The following is a 22,658-nucleotide window of genomic DNA, read 5'->3' on the forward strand; positions in this document are numbered from 1 at the left end:
AGCCTAGAACCTCCATATTCAGCTTTTTCACATGTGGGATCGTCTGAGACCAGCCAACCGGACAGCTGACGAAACTGTGGGTTTCCACAACCAAAGACTTTCTGCACAAACTGTCAGAAACCGTCTCGGTGAAGCTCACCTGCATGCTCGTCGTCCTCAACTTGGTCTTGACCTGACTAAAGTTTGGCGCCGTAACTGACTTCAGTGAGCAAATGCTCAAATTCGAAGGCCACTGGCACGCTGGCGAAGTGTGATCTTCACGGATGAATCCCGGTTTCAAAAGTACTGGGCAGATGGCAATCAGTGTGTATGGCGTCATGTGGGTGAGTGGTTTGCTGGTGTCGACGTTGTGAACAGAGTACCCCATGGTGGCAGTGGGGTTATGGTATGGGCAGGCATAAGCTACGGACAATGAACACAATACCATTTTATCAATGGCAATTTATATGCACAGAGATATCGTCACGAGATCCTGAGGCCCAAACACGTCACCCATTGTTTGGGATGCTCTGGACTGACGTGTACAACAGCGCGTTCCAGGTCCCGCCAATATCCAGCAACGTCGCACAGTCATTAAAGAGGAGTAATACCACAGGCAACAATCAACAGCCTGATCAACTCTGTGCAAAGGAGATGTGTCACGCTGCATGAGGCAGGCAAATGGTGGTCACACCAGATACTGGCTGGTTTTCTGAATTTCTAAATTCTCAGTTATGTGAAATCCATAGATTAGGATCTAATTTATTTATTTCAATTGAATAAAATTAATTATTTCAGTAAAATCTTTGAAATTGCTGCATACAGTGCATTCAGAAAGCATTCAGACCCGTTGACTTTTTCCACATTTTGTTCCCCTCAATCAATCTACACACAATACCCCATAATGACAAAGCAAAAACTGGATTTTAGAAACTGAAATATGACATTTACATAAGTATTCAGACCTTTTACCCAGTACTTGGTTGAAGCACCTTTGGCAGTGATTACAGCCTTGAGTCTTCTTGGGTAAGACGCTACAAGCTCAGCACACCTGTATTTGGGGAGTTTCTCCCATTCTTCTCTGCAGATCCTCTCAAGATCTTTCAGGTTGGAACGGGGAACGTCGCTGCGCAGCTATTTTCAGGTCTCTCCAGAGATGTTTGATGGGGTTCAAGTCCGGGCTTTGGCTGGGCCACTCAAGGACCTTCAGAGACTTGTCCCGAAGCCACTCCTGCGTTGTATTGGCTGTGTGCTTAGGGTCGTTGTCCTGTTGGAAGGTGAACCAGAGCGCCAGTCTGAGGTCCTGAGCCCTCTGGAACAGGTTTTCATCAAGGATCTCTCTGTACTTTGCTTTGTTCATCTTTCCCTCGATCCTGACTAGTCTACCAGTCCCTGCCACTGAAAAACATCCCCACAGCATGCTGTCACCACCATGTCACCACCATGTTTCACCGTAGGGATTGTGCCAGGTTTCCTCCAGACGTGACGCTTGGCATTCAGGGCAAAGAGTTCAATCTTGGTTTCATCAGACCAGAGAATCTTGTTTCTCATGATCTGATAGTATTTTAGATGCCTTTTGGCAAACTCCAAGTGGGCTGTCATGTGCCTTTTACTGAGGAGTGGCTTCCGTCTGGCCACTCTACCACAAAGGCCTGATTGGTGGAGTGCTGCAGAGATGGTTGTCCTTCTGGAAGGTTCTATCATCTCCACAGATGAACTGTGTGGAGATGATAGAACCGTGGACCCCACTCCTCCATAGTCTTGGCCCACTTAAGTGGCACCTTTGGAGCGGCGACCCTCGCCGCCGACCTCGGACTGGGGACACATTCAGCGGGCCCCGAATAGACGGGAGACTCCGGCAGCGCCGGACAGGTGGGCGACTCCAGCAGCGCCGGAGTGACGGGCAGCTCCTGACTGACGGGCGGCTCAGGCAGCTCCTGACTGACGGACGTCTCTGGCAGCTCCTGACTGACGGGCTGCTCTGGCAGCTCAGGACAGACGGGCGGCTCTGGCAGCTCAGGACAGACGGGCGGCTCTGGCAGCTCAGGACAGACGGGCGGCTCTGGCAGCTCAGGACAGACGGGCGGCTCTGGCAGCTCAGGACAGACGGGCGGCTCTGGCAGCTCAGGACAGGAGGGAGACTCTCGCTGGATCATCACTGGAGGCTTCGTGCCATGGATCATCACTGGAGGCTTCGTGCCATGGATTATCACTGGAGGCTTCGTGCCATGGATTATCACTGGAGGCTTCTTGCCATGGATTATCACTGGAGGCTTCGTGCCATGGATCATCACTGGAGGCTTCGTGCCAAGGATCATCACTGGAGGCTTCTTGCCATGGATTATCACTGGAGGCTTCGTGCCATAGATCATCACTGGAGGCTTCGTGCCATGGATTATCACTGGAGGCTTCTTGCCATGGATTATCACTGGAGGCTTCGTGCCATGGATCATCACTGGAGGCTTCGTGCCAAGAATCATCACTGGAGGCTTCGTGCCATGGATCATCACTGGAGGCTTCTTGCCATGGATCATCACTGGAGGCTTCGTGCCATGGATTATCACTGGAGGCTTCTTGCCATGGATCATCACTGGAGGCTTCTTGCCATGGATCATCACTGGAGGCTTCTTGTCATGGATTATCACTGGATTGGAGAGACACACAGAAGGCCTGGCTCTGGGAGAAGGCACAGGACTCACCAGGCTAAGGAGACATGCAGGAGGGTTAGTGCTTAGCACAGACACAGAACTCACCAGGCTCGGGAGACATGCAGGAGGCCTTGTCCTTGGCCGAGGCACCGGATGCACTGGACCCTGGAGGCGCACTGGCGGTCTCGAGCGCAGAGCTGCACCACTCGTCCTGCCTGGATCCCCCCTGTAGCCCGGCAAGTGCGGGGAGTTGGAACAGGCCGCACTGGGCTGTGCTGGCGAACTGGAGACACCGTGCGTAGGGCTGGTGCAGTATACCCCGGGCCGAGGAGACGCACTGGAGACCAGATGCGCTGAGCCGGCATCATCCCTCCTGGCTCGATGCCCACTCTAGCCCGGCCGATTCGAGGAGCTGTGATGTAGCGCACCGGGCTATGCGTGTGCACTGGGGACACCTTGCGCTTCTCCGCATAACACGGTGCCTGCCTAGTCACTCTCTCGCCACGGTAAGCACGGGGAGTTGGCTCAGGTCTCCTACCTGAGTCCGCCAATCTACCCGTGTGCTTCCCCCAAACATTTTTTGGGGCTGCCTCTCGTGCCCGTTACCTCGTGCCAATTCCTCGTAGTGGCGCCGCTCCGCTCTAGCTGCCTCCAGCTCTTCCTTGGAGCGGCGATATTCCCCAGCCTGTGCCCAGGGTCCCTTACCATCCAAAATCTCCTCCCAAGTCCAGGAGTCCAGAACCCTCTGCTCCTGGTTACCACGCTGCTTGGTCCTTTTTTGGTGGGTGATTCTATAACGATTTTCCTCCTCTTCAGACGAGGAGTATGAAGGATCGGACCAATACGCAGCGTGGTAAGTGTCCATGATAGTTAAATAAAACTGAACACGACAAAATACAAAAATAACAAAGTGAATGATAACGAAAACCGAAACAGTCCTGAAATGTGAAACAAACACTAACACAGGAAACAATCACCCACAACACACAATGGAAAACAGGCTACCTATATATGGCTCCCAATCAGAGACAACGATAAACAGCTGCCTCTGATTGGGAACCACACCAGGCCAAACATAGAAAAACAACAACCTAGAAAAAAGAACATAGACTGCCCACCCTAACTCACGCCCTGACCAAACTAAAATAGAGACACAAAAACGGAACTAAGGTCAGGACGTGACATCTACAGACAATTCCTTCGACCAAATGGCTTGGTTTTTGCTCTGACATGCAACTGTGGGACCTTATATAAACAGGTGTGTGCCTTTCCAAATCATGTCCAATCAATTGAATTTACCACAGGTGGACTCCAATCAAGTTGTAGAAACATCTCAAGAATGATCAATGGAAACAGGATGCAAAGGAGCTCAATTTCGAGTCTCATAGCAAAGGGACTGAATACTTATGTAAATGAGGTATTTCTGTTTTACATTTTTTATACATTTGCAAACGTAAAAAAAACAACAGTTTTTGCTTTGTCATTATGGGGTATTGTGTGTAGATTGCTGATTTTTGTATTTATTTAATTCATTTGAGATGAAGGCTGTAATGTAATAAAATGTTGAAAAAGTAAAGGGGTCTGAATACTTTCCAAATGCACTGTATAATGTTTATATTTTTGTTCAGTGCAGTTTAATTGGTAAAGAGCTTTGATGTGAATTAAAAAGTGTAAAAACATCTAATAATTAACATAATCCAATCTCGTCCATACACCTCTACCAAGATCTATGACATCCTGGCTTTTATTGGTAAGCCCGGGATAAGTCGCTACCATAAAACTGAAGATAGTTGGTTTATAAACACTCCTAAAAAGCCTTGGAATCTCTCTGTGCTTGTGCAGTGATGAAAACCACAAGGGGCCACAGCGACAGACACATTCCAATGACAGAGACATAGAGGGAGTGTGAGCCAAAAGTCTATGGTGTGAGCCATGGGGTTTGTGGGCCAGACAGTTCTCAGAGACATGCTCTTCTTGAGTGACAGATTCTAGGCTTTTTTTCAGATGTCTAAGAAGTCTGTTCTTTCCTTTCCTCACCTCCTTTCCTTCATTTTACTCATCTGGAAGGACTGACCAACCACTCTAACAGGAAACATCTGCTATATTGCTTTCACCTGTCAAGTCTTTTTCAATCAGTACAGATGAAGGGGAGACAAGGAGAGTATGGATTTTAAAGTAATACAGATAGAGCCTGGCCTAGATTGTTCAAAGGACCAGAGACAAAACACAGGCGAGAACAGCGATCTGTTACCTCAGCCTGCTTACCTCACCTTACCGGTCATGGGAAAACAACAAATTGGACTTGGTGACCCTGCTGAGGACACATAATGGAGAACACTTAGGAGAGGATAAATTGTTGGTGCTTTGTGAACATTCATGCATTAGAAATTAGTGTCAGAAGAACATTTAGTGAAAGCCTGAACTGAACAATCTCATGCTTCAGAAGGACACTTTATTAAGTTGTATCTATCAGGGCACAAGGTGAGACCCAGATGCAGACACAGGAGGCAGATGGTTGGAGTCTTAGATGTTTATTGATCCAAAAAGGGGTAGGCAAGAGAATGGTCATGGACAGGCAAAAGGTCAAAACCAGTTCAGAGTCCAGGATGTACAGAGTGGTAGGCAGGCTCGAGGTCAAAACCGGGAGGACTAGCAAAAAGAGAATGGAAAAGGCAGGAGCACGGGAAAAACATGCTGGTTGACTTGGACATACAAGACAAACTGGCACAGAGAGTCAGGAAACACAGGGATAAATACACTGGAGAAAACAAGCGACACCTTGAGTGGGTAGACACAATCACAAGGACAGGTGAAACAGATCAGGGTGTGACAGTATCCTTCAGAGAATTGTCTTGTGCTCATTGGCGTCTGCCTATCACTTAATAACCTGTTCTGGGCAGCACTTCAGAAGTGTGTTTGTAGTTCTCTCCAGTCCCAATCATTAGCAAGCAGCCAACGCTCGTCTCCTCCTATCATTGGGCAAACACTATCGGACCAATAAAAGGAGCAGAACAGTGCTAATTATGTCAGGGTCTGTTTTACAAATGCCCTGCAAACATTGACACAAATTAAGTTATGAGTGTTGGGGTTTTAAAGTGCTATCTTTATCAGTTTAAGTGGTCCAAGGGCAGATAATGTTTCAGAGAAATAAAAGGGCATGGCACTCATAGAGTCATAGAGAACAACCAGTCCAACAAAAAGAGTTTTGTTTGGTTGTTTGTTTGCAACAACCACACTCTCAGTGTTTCCCATATACTAATTTAGCAGCGCAAAATTGTTGCTGCCACACCAAAAGATATCATCAAAATATATATTTATTTTGTGTTTGTGGGGGGGGGGGGTAATTTTCAGGATGGTAAAACTTTTCAGTGTAAACTTAAAAGACTAAAACCAGATATAAAGTATGTAAAAAAAAATATAATGGAGCTATATATTTGAGAACTAACAACCACCAAAATAAAATAAACTAGACAGTCAGGGAGAATAACAAATTCAAAAAATGTCATGGCAGTGGTTTCCCATTGATTTTGTTATAATGTTTGAGTCACTCAAATAGCATAAGAACACAGCATAAGACATGACAAAATGTGTAGATTTGCTTCAAAACTGATTTTTTTCTCTGAGCCCCATGACAAAATGTGTAGAACTGCAGGAAACTAACTTTAAAATGGTAAACATGTTCTCTCTACACTATGGCAAAATGTGTAGACTTGCAGGAAATTGACTTTAAAAGAGCACCAACAAAAAAAAGGAGGGCCTCTAACATTTTCCGTTGTAGACCATGCCATTGGCCTGACTGCCTACCCGCCTATGATGATGGTGGTGTAAACTAATAAATACTCTATTTACCTGAACGGACCTGGATGCAGATTACACACATGCACATCCCACACACACGCATAATCTATGGACACAGAGAGCTAGAGCCAGTGTGCTGGTGCGCAGGGGGAGAGGCTCTGTGGGAAACAGACTGGAACACAGGCTGATCAGATCAGGGCTTTTAAAGAGGCTCCCGGAACACCAAACACAGGGCTTAAACACAAGGACTAACCATACAGATAACACATACACAGGAATACATACCTGGTCAATGACATTAAATATACAGACTCACACGCACACATACACAGGAGAGAGGGAGTGAGTGACCAAACTTTGATCAGGGTCTATAGGGTACTATGTAGGGAATAGGGTGCCATTTGTGACACATCCTAGGAGACCATCAGGGGGTAGAGCTTATTGAGTAAATTCATTAGTTTGCTCTCTGACACTCCTGCTGTACCGGGCTGGCATCGCTCTGGCCTGTTTGTTACAGTGCCGTAATTACACATTTATACACATGCAGGCAGGCAGCCAGACACACACACATGCATGCATGCACACACAAATTGGACATAATCAAACAAGTGTGTAAATGTACCGTAACTGAATTCATTTCAAATCAATTTTCCAAAAGCCTGAGTAGTTTATACAGTATACTGTGATGAAGTTGACTTTGTATGGAGGTCGTTGACCTTATACGACAGATAGACAGGCAGAAACACACAAAATATCACTCCAAGCAGTTGCTCTGTTGTTGCTACACACCGTTACTTCCAGGAATCCTGGCTGTGTCTGTTATTGAAACATGGCCGCTCTTTTCTATGAACATCAAGCAACAACATGAAAGACTAGGTACATAAAGTGCTAAAATCCAATATGGATTTTAAAAGGCTATTTGGGTATTGCAACGCTGCACTGGGCCTTTCAATCAAACATAAAGGGTAGGTCACCCTAGGAAAGTCTGTGTGAGTCCCAAATGGCACCCTTTTCCCTTTATAGTGCACTACTTTGACCAAATGTAGAGCAATATATAAGGAATAGGGTGCCACTTGGAAAGCAGAGACAGTCTTTAGCTAGACAGTTTGGCTGGATTTGATGTTCCAAACATATTGCTCACAGTATGTCTGCTGCAGAGAGACGAGATGTGTAAATCATTTTTGATCAGCCGTGGAAATAAAAGTGATGAAAACATGTTGGCTACCTATTTAAAAAGAAGATGGAGAACAAGCTATAGGATGAAAAGTTTTGGCGCGGGTACAGCAGACTAGCACTAGCTAACGCTTCCTGTAGCAAAATATTATTATTTAGAGTCAACAATATAACATTATCCAAAATAACATTGCAATATGTAACTGTATAGATTTCCCCCCCCCATCACTACAGTTCATATGCCTACAGCTCTGCTTTGCGCCAAACGTAGGCCAAAGGATGGCAGATGGCGATATTGAGTAGTTTCCTCTTACCGTCCAAAGGGAATGCATGCAGCCGGCTATACACACGTATCCCCTGTGGACCGGTTTGTACATATAACCTTTTCCATTCAGGCTGCAAATGTGTTGATTTCCTCCTTAACTCAGTTTAATGGCGAGAAGCCGGAAAGAAATGGGGAAAATAAGTGTACTTTCTTTATGAAACACCATTTTCCACCACCATGCTAAAGTAGCTAATGCCTAGCAATGCTAGTCCCGGATATTTTCCCTGTTTTTTTCTGCCTTCTCACCATTAAATCGAGTTATGGAGTAAATCGACAACTTTGCAGCCTGAATGGAGATTGTTTCATATACAAACCGGTCCACGGGGATACAAGTGTATAGTCAGCTGTATGCATTCCCTTTAAAATGAAACGACTCAATTTTGCCTTCTCCTGGCCTTTGGGCTACACCAAATAGTGCCCTTCGATATTACTAAATTCATGATGATATCAGTACATCTAACTCAATATGCTTTATTCAATCCTAATTGACTGCAATATATCCTTATCTTAATCCAACTTGACAACCATAATTTGCAGCAACAAGGCACACAAAACAAAACCCAAAAGTACAAGAGCACTTGAACAATTGAAAAAAGGGGATGACGTTCACTATTGTCAAGCTATCAGTTCTGACACGGGTAAGGAAACAGATAGGAGCAGCAACAGTCTCAAACTAACTCATCATCATGGCTGAGACCGACGATGTGAGGTTGCTACTGAGGAGAAGAGGGCGTAGGGAGTGGAAAACCCTTCTGTCAATGTTACAAGCCCTGAGGGAAATACCTCAACCACCTACAGTAGCCGTCATGGTCATGTAGTTTGTTGCTAGTCTGAGCTTAGCCTGTTGGCCCCTCCCTGGCTGCAAATCCTCTGGTCAATACTGTCATGTTAAACAGATCTGTCCACTAAACAGCAGGGATATCACCATACATCTGACAGACAGTACATGCTACAGTACCAGTAAAAAGTTTGGACACACCTACTTAAAAAAAAAACTGGGAATAGATGTTTTGGAAGCAAGACTGTCATCCACACACACACACACACACACACACACACACACACATTATTATACCCAATTCCCTCTGTTTTCCACAAAGGCCCAGAGAGCTGTTGATACTGTACGGTTTCCCCTCAGCAGTTTGCTCTTTGCACATGTGATCATCCAGTGTTAAAGTGTTGAAGTAGTGCTACAGCAGCCTGGGGGCTTCCAAGTGGCACAGCGGTCTAAGGCACTGCATCTCAGTGCTAGAGTTCATCACTACAAACCCTGGTTCAATTCCAGGCTGTATCACAACCAGCCGTGATTGGGAGTCCCATAGGGTGGCGCACAACTGGCCCAGAGTCGTTAGGGTTTGGCCGGGGTAGGCCAGCATTGTAAATAAAAATGAGTTCTTAACTGACTTGCCTAGTTAAATAAAGGTTAATTAAAACAAATATTTAACAAATCCTGCCTATTGTATCTACACACTCAGCACTACAGGAAGTAAATAAAAACGTAGAGAAACAAGTGATGCTTGTGTTGCAAACACACAGGCACTAAAACAAACATGTTGCAGCTTCCTGAAATACACACCAATGAACACAAACCATTCATTTGGAAATGAGGATCTCAGTGGCCAATACTACTGTATGCTACCAATACAGAACAGAGGCCTACAGATGCCAGAACTAAATTTGATCATCCTGTTATTGCTGCACAGCAGGAAATGCAAACTTGTAGTGTATTTGAGGTTTAAAAGCTTATAAAGTTTGTAATTTCCACTTTAAAATGTCAGACTTTATTTGCCCTAACAAAAAATGTATCAACCCCTATAAAAAATGGCTATTCTTTACAATCCACATTCTCTGTTGCTGCAGGATAATTTTCCTGCTGTAGCAAACTGCCTCAAATTAAGATCCTACATACTGAGAGAGCGAGAGAAAGAGAGAGGGTTCAGTAACAGACTTATAAATTCAAAATGTCATGCAAATTACAGGGTGCATTTGAGATTTGAATAAGGCGAGCTAACAAACTGACTCTGTTGTGTGTGTACCGCTGTTGTTAAACCCCCCACAGAACCTGTAGTGCTACTGCTGCCTACACATCACATCTCCCACTCAGCCAACACAAACCAAATCAGACACAAACACACACACAGACAGACACACATTGTGATGACAGTGAATGTAATGAGCTGTATCAGACACTCCTCTCCCGGCAGATCAATCATAGGCCATATTGGTAATAAGGCCTAATGAGCAGCAGCACAGTAGTTACGATTTGATGTGCTGTGGTGTGGTGGGTAGTACTAGTAAACAATGCCTGTATATTGGTCAATTATGGACTCATTGATAATAATCTAGTGCACAGCCTTATATAGCATTATATAGCCAGAAAGTAATTTTGCTGTGGTATTGTGGGTAGTACACAACGACTGTATCAAAGACTCAAAAACATGATCATTTACTGTTTTGCTGATGAATGCCCTGCTAAGTGCCCAGCCACTCGGACTATGACCACTGCTTTACTTGTGTTTTCTCTCTAACCAAGACATGCAAGTATTGGGTAGCACTGTAGACAAAGCCTGTATCAAAGAGACTTGGCATGGTGAATTAAGGAATCACTACTTGCTGACTTAAAATAGTGACATCACTCAATAGGCCCATTCCACATTATACAAAATATAACCTGTTTTAACACAGTTGCAGCCAATAGTATTTTCAGTGACAACATTTTTCTGGCGTCCTCTTTCCATTTACACACAGGTGTTCGGAAACGCAGATACTGTAGCTAATTAGCACAGGTAGTCCACTGTTTTCTGTCGGCTTTCTGTAAACAAGCGTGTAATGTGGAAATATGGCCTTGTGGGAACCTTAAACCTATAAAGTTGTGTAGTAATTATTTTAGTATTATTATTATTTCTTGCTGATATGAAATATACTTTCCTTATGTTTCCAAAACCGTGTCGCAAGCGATGCGTTTTAATGTTTAGATCAGGGGTGTCAAACAAATTTTGCCCTGGGGTCCACATTCTGGAGGTCTGGATGGACGCACTGAAAATTGGTTATATTTCCTTACTGTCAAAATTTGCAACAAAAATATTTATTTTCGATGCTCCCTGACTGTCTAGCTTTCATTTCGGTGATTATTAGCGAGCTGGACACAGTCAATAAACTATATGAATGTAGGTCCTACACCCCTAGTTTAGAGCAAGCGTCAGAGCGCTTACCAAAACCCCCGGCCAGAAGATATGATCATCAATAGGCGCTAAGGTCAAATCAAATTGATTTATATAGCCCTTCTTACATCAGCTGATATATCAAAGTGCTGTACAGAAACCCAGCCTAAAACAGCCTAAAACAGCAAGCAATGCAGGTATAGAAGCACGGTAGTTAGCAAGGTAGTTAGTGTATATGAATGGGCTAGGACATTGACAGAAAATGCATAGGAAGGACACATCATTCTTTTTTTGGGGTGGGGCTTGCCTGTTTTGCATGTTATTTTGGTATTAATACGTGTCACATATCAGTTTGCAAACAATGTAAAAAAAAATATATCACCAAGTTAATAAAGCCACATGTAAGCATGGTTTCCTTTTTGTTTTCTTGAGTAAGGCAGTCCAAAATGCAGGTGTTTCAGCCTAGCTCCAGAGCTTTCTGTGGTGGTGGGGCAAGCCAGCAGAAAAGTGTTGCGCCGTGATTGGCTCAGTGTTCTGTCACTCATGGGGACACTACGTCACCGCCAAGTCTAAGGGCAGAGCAAAACAATTCTAGCCCCTTGGGTGCTGCCATAGAGTTACATTAGAAGTGCCCATCTAAGAAGGTGTTTTGAACGGTCATCCAACTCGGAATTGTAAATCCGGCCTATTTTCTAGAGCTACGACCTGAAGATCAATGATGTCATCATGATTCGATCATGTTTTTTTCCGAGTTCCCAGTTGTTTTGAAAGCACAATACATACAGAGAATGTCAGACTTTGATGACAAAATTTGCCCACAAAGGACCGCCGCGCCACCTTCCTGTCAAGTGAGCACAGCACAACAAGGTGAGTCCAAAAATGTATTGTATGATGCTGCATAAATTCTGTAATATGCCAGGGAGTTGTGTATACTGTAGCTAAGAAAGTGATACTGTATGTTATGTAGTAAGATGTTAGTAGCCCATGTACCTCACCATAATAATTTGGTCTCTTTACCCCTCTTAATTTCACCTACTGTTCTGACTTGGTGGTGCACATGTAGCCTATAACCTGTTTTAGAGAAATGTAATCATCGAATATTGTAAGAGTTTTCATTGTTTGCTTATATGCCCCTTTTATTTATCCTACAGTTCTGACTTGGTGTACAGGGAGAACACTGTAAGAACGGCCCATGTTCTGAATTCTGTCGCTGTACATTTCAAAAGTGCTAAACACATATTATGTTGACTATGTCAGTCCTAGCTTGCTCATTTATGTCTTAATCGAAATTACGGATTGCCTCTTATCTGCTAGTCCTCCCCTTATGATATAGCTTGTACATCTCAATTGTCATTAGAAACCACATTTGTTTAAGCAAGTCAGCCACATCAGCTATGTTTTCTTTAAAGGCTATGGTGCTGAATTAATTGTTTTGCTGCCAGACACTGCTCCGCTGATAGTCAGGTGTAGCAGTGGTAAGATGTTGGGACTGCTGTTGGGACAGCTTTATGTAGGCCGTTTGTGAGCACCGTTTGTCACCGTTATAGTGCAATTCATGTACTGTTTAGTGTTGTGTAGTGGCTGTGCTGGCATGCATCCCACTTTTCTTTCTTTTTTGCCCCACCAAGATTTATATGCTAAAATCGCCACTGGGAAGGACAGTATGCTGTCCTGGACTCTTCCCCCAAGGTTGCTTAGCAGTTCAGACGTCTTTTTCTGTTCCGTATTGTTTGTGTCCTGTATATATATTTACACCTCTCTTCACTTATCTTTTATTTATTTTATTATCCAAGAACTCAACTACAAAAGCTTTCCTGCAAAAGCTTTCCTGCAACCCGCTTCACCAATTACTAAAAAGTAATATTTACCTCAAACTGAAAATCCATCGTGGAAGCCAGCCAGGGGCTAATTCAGAAGCTAGCCTGAAAGCTAACCAGTAGCTACTCCGATAGCTAGCCAGAAGCTAATCTGTAGCTGCCCCGAAATTAGCCGGTTTGCTGGCTAGCGTTGGTTTTCAGCTGCCCTCGTGTTGTGGTCATCAGCTATTCCTCTAGCTCGATAATCTACCGGCACTTTTGTGCAACGCGACTCGGACCGGAGCATTCCGGGACTTTTCTTCTCTCTCAGTTTCCCCGGATTCCAGCCGCAGGCTCTGGTCACTTGCACCTTGACTTCGCAGCTAGCTAGCTGCAAACCGTGTGACGATTGGCTTACGTCGACCCCGGAGCAAACTCAAATCATCCTGGAGCTAGCCAGCTGAGGAGTTCCATCACCATCCGGACACGTTTCTTTTGTTGCTGCTGCAGATACGGAACCCCACCGGGCCTTCACGTCTGACTGCCGACGTTATCTGCCCGAGGGATTTATCCAACTGGCACCTCCGTCCCGACGTTACCTGAACGCTCACCTGAGGCCCGCTAATCGTTAGCTGTCTTATCGGCTGCTACCTGAATAAGCATACCGGACAACTATTATTTATTTTTATTTTTTATTTATTTATTTTTTTCTCCTTGGGTCACTATATCTATTCTGCCAATTTGGATTGATCCCCTCTTCCACACGGAACCCCACTACACGGAACCCCACTAACTTACCGACGGAAACGCACGAGGTATCTACAAACAGACCTCCATCCCATGCTGCTACCGAGAGCCACATACCCGGCCAGCTGTCTGGATCGCCACGACCCCAACCAACCTCTACTCACTGGACCCTTATTGATCACCCGATTAAGCATGCCTCTCCTTAATGTAAATATGCCTTGTCCATTGCTGTTCTGGTTAATGTTTATTGGCTTATTTCACTGTAGAGATTCTAGCCCTGTTCACTATACCATATCCAACCTCTCAGTTCCACCACCCACATATGCGATGACATCACCTGGTTTCAATGATGTTTCTAGAGACAATATCTCTCTCATCATCACTCAATACCTAGGTCTACCTCCACTGTATTCACATCCTACCATACCTTTGTCTGTACATTATTCCTTTAAACTATTTTATCGCCCCCAGAAACCTCCTCTTACTCTCTGCTCCAGTAGCTCTAGGCGACCAATTCTCATAGCTTTTAGCCGTACCCTTATCCTACTCCTCCTCTGTTCCTCTGGTGATGTAGAGGTGAATCCAGGCCCTGCAGTACCTGGCTCCACTCCTATTCCCCAGGCGCTCTCTTTTGATGACTTCTGTAACCGTAATAGCCTTGGCTTCATGCATGTTAACATTAGAAGCCTCCTCCCTAAGTTTGTTTTGTTCACTGCTTTAGCACACTCTGCCAACCCGGATGTTTTAGCCGTGTCTGAATCCTGGCTTAGAAAGACCACCAAAAACTCAGATATTTTCATCCCCAATTACAAGATTTTCAGACAAGATAGAACGGCCAAAGGGGGCGGTGTTGCAATCTACTGCAAAGACTGCCTGCAGAGTTCTGTCTTACTATCCAGGTCTGTTCCCAAACAATTTGAACTTCTACTTTTAAAAATCCACCTCTCTAAAAACAAGTCTCTCACCGTTGCCGCCTGCTATAGACCACCCTCTGCCCCCAGCTGTGCTCTGGACACTATATGTGAACTGATTGCCCCCCATCTATCTTCAGAGTTCGTGCTGCTAGGCGACCTAAATTTGAACATGCTCAAAACCCCAGCCACCCTACAATCTAAGCTTGATGCCCTCAATCTCACACAAATTATCAATGAACCTACCAGGTACCACCCCAATTCCGTAAACTCGGGTACCCTCATAGATATCATCCTAACAAACTTGCCCTCCAAATACACCTCTGCTGTTTTCAACCAAGATCTCAGCGATCACTGCCTCATTGCCTGTATCCGTAATGGGTCAGCGGTCAAACGACCTCCACTCATCACTGTCAAACGCTCCCTGAAACACTTCAGCGAGCAGGCCTTTCTAATCGACCTGGCCGGGGTATCCTGGAAGGATATCGATCTCATCCCGTCAGTAGAGGATGCCTGGTCATTTTTTAAAAATGCCTTCCTCACCATCTTGAATAAGCATGCCCCATTCAAGAAATTTAGAACCAGGAACAGATATAGCCCTTGGTTCTCTCCTGACCTGACTGCCCTTAACCAACAGAAAAACATCCTATGGCGTTCTGCATTAGCATCGAACAGCCCCCGTGATATGCAACTTTTCAGGGAAGCCAGAAACCAATATACACAGGCAGTTAGAACAGCCAAGGCTAGCTTTTTCAAGCAGAAATTTGCTTCCTGCAACACAAATTCAAAAAAGTTCTGGGACACCGTAAAGTCCATGGAGAATAAGAACACCTCCTCCCAGCTTCCAACCGCTCTGAAGATAGGAAACACTGTCACCACCGACAAATCCACTATAATTGAGAATTTCAATAAGCATTTTTCCACGGCTGGCCATGCTTTCCATCTGGCTGCCCCTACCCCGGACAACAGCACTGCCCTCCCCTCTGCTACTCGCCCAAGCTTCCCCCATTTCTCTTTCTCCCAAATACAGTCAGCTGATGTCCTAAATGAGCTGCAAAATCTGGACCCTTACAAATCAGCCGGGCTAGATAATCTGGACCCTTTCTTTCTAAAACTATCTGCTGAAATTGTTGCCACCCCTATTACTAGCCTCTTCAACCTCTCTTTCGTGTCGTCCGAGATCCCCAAAGATTGGAAAGCAGCTGCGGTTATCCCCCTCTTCAAAGGGGGGGACACCCTTGACCCTAACTGCTACAGACCTATATCTATCCTACCCTGCCTTTCTAAGGTCTTCGAAAGCCAAGTCAACAAACAGATTACCGACCATTTCGAATCCCACCACACCTTCTCCGCTATGCAATCTGGTTTCAGAGCTGGTCATGGGTGCACCTCAGCCACGCTCAAGGTCATAAACGACATCGTAACCGCCATCGATAGGAAACAATACTGTGCAGCCGTATTCATTGACCTGGCCAAGGCTTTTGACTCTGTCAATCACCACATCCTCATTGGCAGACTCGACAGCCTTGGTTTCTCTAATGATTGCCTCGCCTGGTTCACCAACTACTTCTCTGATCGAGTTCAGTGTGTCAAATCGGAGGGTCTGTTGTCCGGGCCTCTGGCAGTCTCTATGGGGGTGCCACAGGGTTCAATTCTTGGACCGACTCTCTTCTCTGTATACATCAATGATGTCGCTCTTGCTGCTGGTGATTCTCTGATCCACCTCTACGCAGACGACACTATTCTGTATACTTCTGGCCCTTCTTTTGACACTGTGTTAACAACTCTCCAGGCGAGCTTCAATGCCATACAACTCTCCTTCCGTGGCCTCCAACTGCTCTTAAATACAAGTAAAACCAAATGCATGCTCTTCAACCGATCGCTGCCTGCCCCTGCCCGCCTGTCCAACATCACTACTTTGGACGGTTCTGACTTAGAATATGTGGACAACTACAAATACCTAGGTGTCTGGTTAGACTGTAAACTCTCCTTCCAGACTCACATCAAACATCTCCAATCCAAAGTCAAATCTAGAATTGGCTTCCTATTCCGCAACAAAGCATCCTTTACTCATGCTGCCAAACATACCCTTGTAAAACTGACCATCCTACCAATCCTCGACTTCGGTGATGTCATTTACAAAATAGCCTCCAAAACCCTACTCAATAAATTGGATGCAGTCTATCACAGTGCCATCCGTTTTGTCACCAAAGCCCCATATACTACCCACCACTGCGACCTGTACACTCTCGTTGGCTGGCCCTCGCTTCATACTCGTCGCCAAACCCACTGGTTCCAGGTCATCTACAAGACCCTGCTAGGTAAAGTCCCCCCTTATCTCTGCTCGCTGGTCACCATAGCAGCACCTATCTGTAGCACGCGCTCCAGCAGGTATATCTCTCTAGTCACCCCCAAAACCAATTCTTCCTTTGGACGCCTCTCCTTCCAGTTCTCTGCTGCCAATGACTGGAACGAACTACAAAAATCTCTGAAATTGGAAACACCTATCTCCCTCACTAGCTTTAAGCACCAGCTGTCAGAGCAGCTCATAGATTACTGCACCTGTACATAACCCATCTACAATTTAGCCCAAACAACTACCTCTTTACCTACTGTATTTATTTTATTAATTTATTTTGCTCCTTTGCACCCCATTATTTTCTGTCTCTACTTTGCACTTTCTTCCGCTGCAAACCAACCATTCCAGGGTTTTTTTTTAGTTTTATTTTACTTGCTGTGTTGTATTCAGTTCACCTCCATGGCCTTTTATATTTTTATTTATTTATTTTATTTATTTATACATATATTTGTTTGCCTTCACCTCCCTTATCTCACCTCACTTGCTCACATTGTATATAGACTTATTTTTTTTTCACTGTATTATTGACTATATGTTTGTTTTACTCCATGTGTAACTATGTGTTGTTGTATGTGTCGAACTGCTTTGCTTTATCTTGGCCAGGTCGCAATTGTAAATGAGAACGTGTTCTCAATTTGCCTACCTGGTTAAATAAAGGTTAAATAAATAAAATAAAAATAAATGCTGCTTTAGCATTCAAAACATTCTATATTACCTTGAAAATGCCAAAATTGTGAGTGCACAAATGGCTTTACCTATTGCAATAATCGCAGCTCGTAACATACACATCAATTGAATGTCAAGGGGCTACTACATTGTAACAAAGGGTGGACATTATGTTCGTCAGCATGTAAACTTGTCTTGACATTTCAGACAGAGAGAGAATAAAAGTGTGAAGAACAGACTACAGTATAGGCAACATGTACAGTGCATGCGAACAATGGTATACAGTAGGTAGCCTAATGCATGAATCCAGGTTCTTTTGTTCCAAATGCTGCAATAGCCTACACAATTGACCATACCCTAAGCCCGAAGCAACAACATGAAAGACTAGGTACATAAAGTGCTAAAATCCATGAATCCAGGTTCTTTTGTTCCAAATGCTGCAATAGCCTACACAATTGACCATACCCTAAGCCCGTACAAGAGTAGGAAAGCTATGACAGGCATATGACATTGTGGGGTAAACAAATGTGTCCAATGGTATTTCAAAAAGTTTCACTCACCGAAATAATCACCGGAATAAACAGTACGCCTGGACCAATATGTTTTGGAGAGCCCTCGAGCACAAGATTGATGTCCCAGCTGGAATAGTCGGTATTGTGACAGTGACACAGCGTTCAATCACTAACATAAAGCCGAATAATATTGGCTACAACAACTGAAAATGACTTTATGTCGGACAACCGCTTTTATAAATCCAACATGAAACACGCCCGTATCATTCCACACACACGCCTTGTCCCCTATATTGTGCGCTGAAATTTGTCCCATCGTTCACACCCAATGATCTATATATACACCAGTCGAATATTAGGGGGCGCGGTTTTGAAGCCACCGCGCCCACACCTTGCAAAGAAATGCATTTATTCAAGTATATATTTTTTTGCCACGATTATTCTATTGTAGACACCATAATGCATACGTTTGAATTACATTAAGTGAGATAAACATAAAACAATGTACGCAAACGTTTTCCTTAAAGTATACTTTTTAGAAAGTTATAATGGTACTGTCCCCACTACAACAACGAAATACTTAAATACATGTAATTTTGTCCTTGAAACATGTTTTATTGAAATACTGTAGAATTCCATTAATTCCAATAGAGGACTGCTTCTGCTGGGGAGTGGCAATATGGCCGACCGGTGCATCTCCCTGTCCAATGCATAGCATTAGAGATCCAGGGTTTATGTACATTATTGTTCACACCCTCTCTTCCGCAATTAACCTAACACAACAGGCTCAAATAAACGCTCTGAAACTACACCGAACAAGAATATAAAAGCAACATGTAAAGTGCTGGTCCCATGTTTTATGAGCTGAAATACAATATTTTTAATATGCACATAAAATGCTTATTTCTCTCAAATGCTGTGCACAAATTTGTTTACATCCCTGTTAGTGAGCATTTTATCCTTTGTCAAGATAATCCATCCACCTGAAAGGTGGGGCATATTAAGAAACAGGTGCACCTTGTGCTGGGGACAAAAAGAGGTCCCTCTAAAATGTGCGGTTGTGTTACACAACACAATGCCACAGATGTCTCAAGTTTTGAGGGAGCATGCAATTAGCATGCTGACTGCAGGAATGTCCACCAGAGCTGTTGCCAGAGAATTGAATGTTAATTTCTCTATCATAAACTGCCCCCAACGTCGTTTTAGAGAATTTGGCAGTGCATCCAACCAGCCTCACAACTGCAGCCCAGGACCTCCACATCAGGGAGGAGTGATTGGCTGGGCTGGTTCCCAAGTCGGTGGACCTAGATCTATGACCTCCCAGGCTGCGCCCCTTCCGTCATGTGAACTCCATAGATTCAATTGACTGATTTCCTTATATGAACTGTAATTGAGCTAAATCTTTCAAATTGTTGCATGATGCGTTCATGTTTTTGTTCAGTATATATCCCCTACATACTGGTCTTATTGAGTAGAAAAAAACGGCTATTTTCGGCACTGTTCAACCAATCCCGTAAATGTGGATTGGTTGACCGGTTAAAACAAGGGACACTCTTTTCACGTCACTTCGATACGAAGTGATTTCCCTAGCAGATTAGGAGAGCATTTTCGCTAACTATTTTCCTTAACTTCAGTCTCCAAACCTGCTACGTTAATTATCCTAACCTGCTGCATAAATGATCCTAGCCAGTCACAGCTGCCAACTCTCACGTTTTGGCCGTGAGACACACGCATTTGATGCTTTTCATACGTTTGGCACGTCTCATATATAACGCATTGAAAAGTACTGCTTTTATCTTTCGAATAGTTCCATTGTATAGTCAGTGCCTGAACTTTTCAACTGTCCTCCAAATCGTTTTGAAATCGGAGCATTTGAGCGTGCAATTTAACATCACGCGCAGATCCTCTAGCATTGTCCTGTCTTGCCAGAACAATGTGAACCGTATATTTAAGCATATGATTAGTCTAGTTACGTAAGGGATCAAGGGAATTGGGTGCATGTTTTAAAGAAACGCCCCTCAAGATTAGAAAGGAGATAGATTGAGAGATAGAACTTTCTCCGCTAAATTTATTAAACTATAAAAAGAGCAGTACGGTGGCGTTGTTTTATGTACAATGTTTCTCCCGTCCCTGTTATTGCAGAATGCAGCCTTTTGACAGCATGTACCAAAGTCGATTTAATCCACACTTGCCTTAGTCCTCTCGTTTGGTGATTGGCATTTAGACTGTAACAACGGTATGTTTTAGCGGGGAAATTTGGTAGGGTTACCTTATTTGTAACTATGTCAATTATTTTGTCAAACAGATTGTGAAACGAAAAGTGTAATTTTGATTCTAGAGAGGGGGACAATTTAATAAAATAATAATTTGGTTAGGATGTAGGGGCAGATTTTGTCATCTTATTTTATATATTTACTTTATTTCGTCTGATCAGTGGAACAATTATCATTCTTAAAAATGGGCTAAAATATAGGGTAATTACTATGCTTGTCAGGAAGAACATTATTGTTATTCCCCACACTTATTTTATTATTCCACTTCTTCCCAATGTTTACAGTGTAATCACATATTTGAAATAGGTATGCCTACTTGTGTCTTTGAAAATGTATTATATTGTCACGACTTCCGCCGAAGTTGGTGCCTCTCCTTGTTCGGTTGTCGTCACGGCTTTCTAGCTGCCACCGATCCACGTTTCTTTTTCCATTTGTTATGTCTTGGTTGTACACACCTGGTTCCCATTACGTTATTATTATTTCCCTATTTAACCCTCTGGTTCTCATTTTTTTTTGTGCGTGATTGTTCCTGGTCTTGTGTTAGTCTTTTGTGTTAGGGTTTGTTATCCCTGCGTGGATTTACTTGGCTGATTTATTTTTCAGAGTAAAGTATGTTATTTTACTCAGTTCTGTGTCCTGCGCCTGACTCCATCCTCACCTCTGCACAGCTGACACTTGACAGAATCCCGCATCCTCTTTATGGAGTCCGCAGGTGCACCCAGTCCTCCGGACCCAGTGGAGGAACGCATCCAGCAGCACGCGACGATGCTCCAACATCTTGGCACAGCCATGGATCGAGTGCTACTCACCATGGAGCGATGGGAAAGAGGGGGTTTTCCCACAACCCCATCAACTTCACTCCAACCAACACCACCACCACAACCCACCCCGCTGTCCACCCCTCCGTCACCTGGACCCAGTGGGATTCGGCTCTCGCTCCCGAGCACATATGATGGGACGGCTGCCGGGTGCCAGGGGTTCCTGCTCCAGTTGGAGCGCTACCTGGCGACCGTCCATCCGGCTCCCTCAGGATACGGGAGCGTGTCCGCCCTCATCTCCTGTCTGTCGGGGAAGGTGCTTGAGTGGGCCAACGCTGAATGGGGAAGTATGACGCAGCGTCGGTCCGCTATGAGGATTTCACCCGCCGCTTCTGGGTGGTCTTCGATCATCCACCTGAGGGGAGAGCGGCGGGGGAACGCTTGTTCCATCTCAGACAGGGGATGAGGAGCGCACAGGAATTCGCACTGGACTTCAGGACCCTGGCTGCCAGCGCGGGATGGAATGAGAGGGCCCTGATCGACCATTACCGATGTAGTCTACGTGAGGACGTTGGGTCTGTGCCCAAACAATTCGAGCTTCTACTTTTAAAAATACACCTTTCCAGAAACAAGTCTCTCAATGTTGCCGCTTGATAAAGACCCCCCTCAGCCCCCAGCTGTGCCCTGGACACCATATGTGAATTGATTGCACCCCATCGATCTTCAGAGTTTGTACTGTTAAATGGGATATGCTTAACACCCCGGCAGCGCTACAATCTAAGCTAGATACCCTCAATCTCATACAAATTATCAAGGGACCTACCAGGTACAACCCTAAATCCATAACCACGGGCACCCTCTCAGATATCATCCTGACCAACTTGCCCTCTAAATACACCTCTGCCGTCTTCAACCAGGATCTCAGCAATCACTGCCTCATTGCCTGCGTCCGTAATGGGTTTGCGGTCAAACGACCACCCCTCATCACTGTCACCGCTCCCTAAAACACTTCAGCAAGCAAGCCTTTCTAATCGACCTGGCCTGGGTATCCTGGAAGGATATTAACCTCATACCGTCAGTAGAGGATGCCCGGTTGCTCTTTAAAAGCGCTTTCCTCACCATCTTAAATGAGCATGCCCCATTCAAAAAATGTAGAACTAAGAACAGATATAGCCCTTGGTTCACCCCAGACTTGACTGCCCTTGACCAGCACAAAAACATCCTGTGGTGTACTGCATTAGCATATAGCCCCCGCGATATGCAACTTTTCAGGGAATTCAGGAACCAATATACACAGTCAGTCAGGAAAGCTAAGACTAGCTTTTTCAAACAGAAATTTGCTTCCTGTAGCACTAATTCCAAAACGTTTTGGTACACTGTAAAGTTCATGGAGAACAAGAGCACCTCCTCCCAGCTGCCCACTGCACTGATGCTAGGAAACACTGTCACCACAGATAAATCTACGATAAACAATCATTTCAACAAGCATTTTTCTACGGCTGGCAATGCTTTCCACCTGGCTACCCCTACCCCGGCCAACAGCTCTGCACCC

At 44.6% G+C, this 22,658-nt stretch overlaps 1 protein-coding gene across 4 annotated transcripts in view; it reads right to left on the reverse strand.

Moving 5' to 3' along the window:
* The window catches only part of camkk1a (calcium/calmodulin-dependent protein kinase kinase 1, alpha a), a 151,021-nt gene extending 132,624 nt beyond the window's left edge, over positions 1 to 18,397 (reverse strand). For all 4 annotated transcript variants that reach the window (XM_071413467.1, XM_071413450.1, XM_071413458.1 and 1 more), the window contains exon 1: positions 18,124 to 18,397. The gene's annotated coding sequence lies outside the window, so the exon portion shown is untranslated. The remainder of the gene's footprint in view (positions 1 to 18,123) is intronic.
* Between the last annotated feature and the right edge of the window lie 4,261 nt (positions 18,398 to 22,658).

Source organism: Salvelinus alpinus, chromosome 1, assembly GCF_045679555.1.
Source record: "Salvelinus alpinus chromosome 1, SLU_Salpinus.1, whole genome shotgun sequence".
NCBI classification, from domain to species: domain Eukaryota; kingdom Metazoa; phylum Chordata; class Actinopteri; order Salmoniformes; family Salmonidae; genus Salvelinus; species Salvelinus alpinus.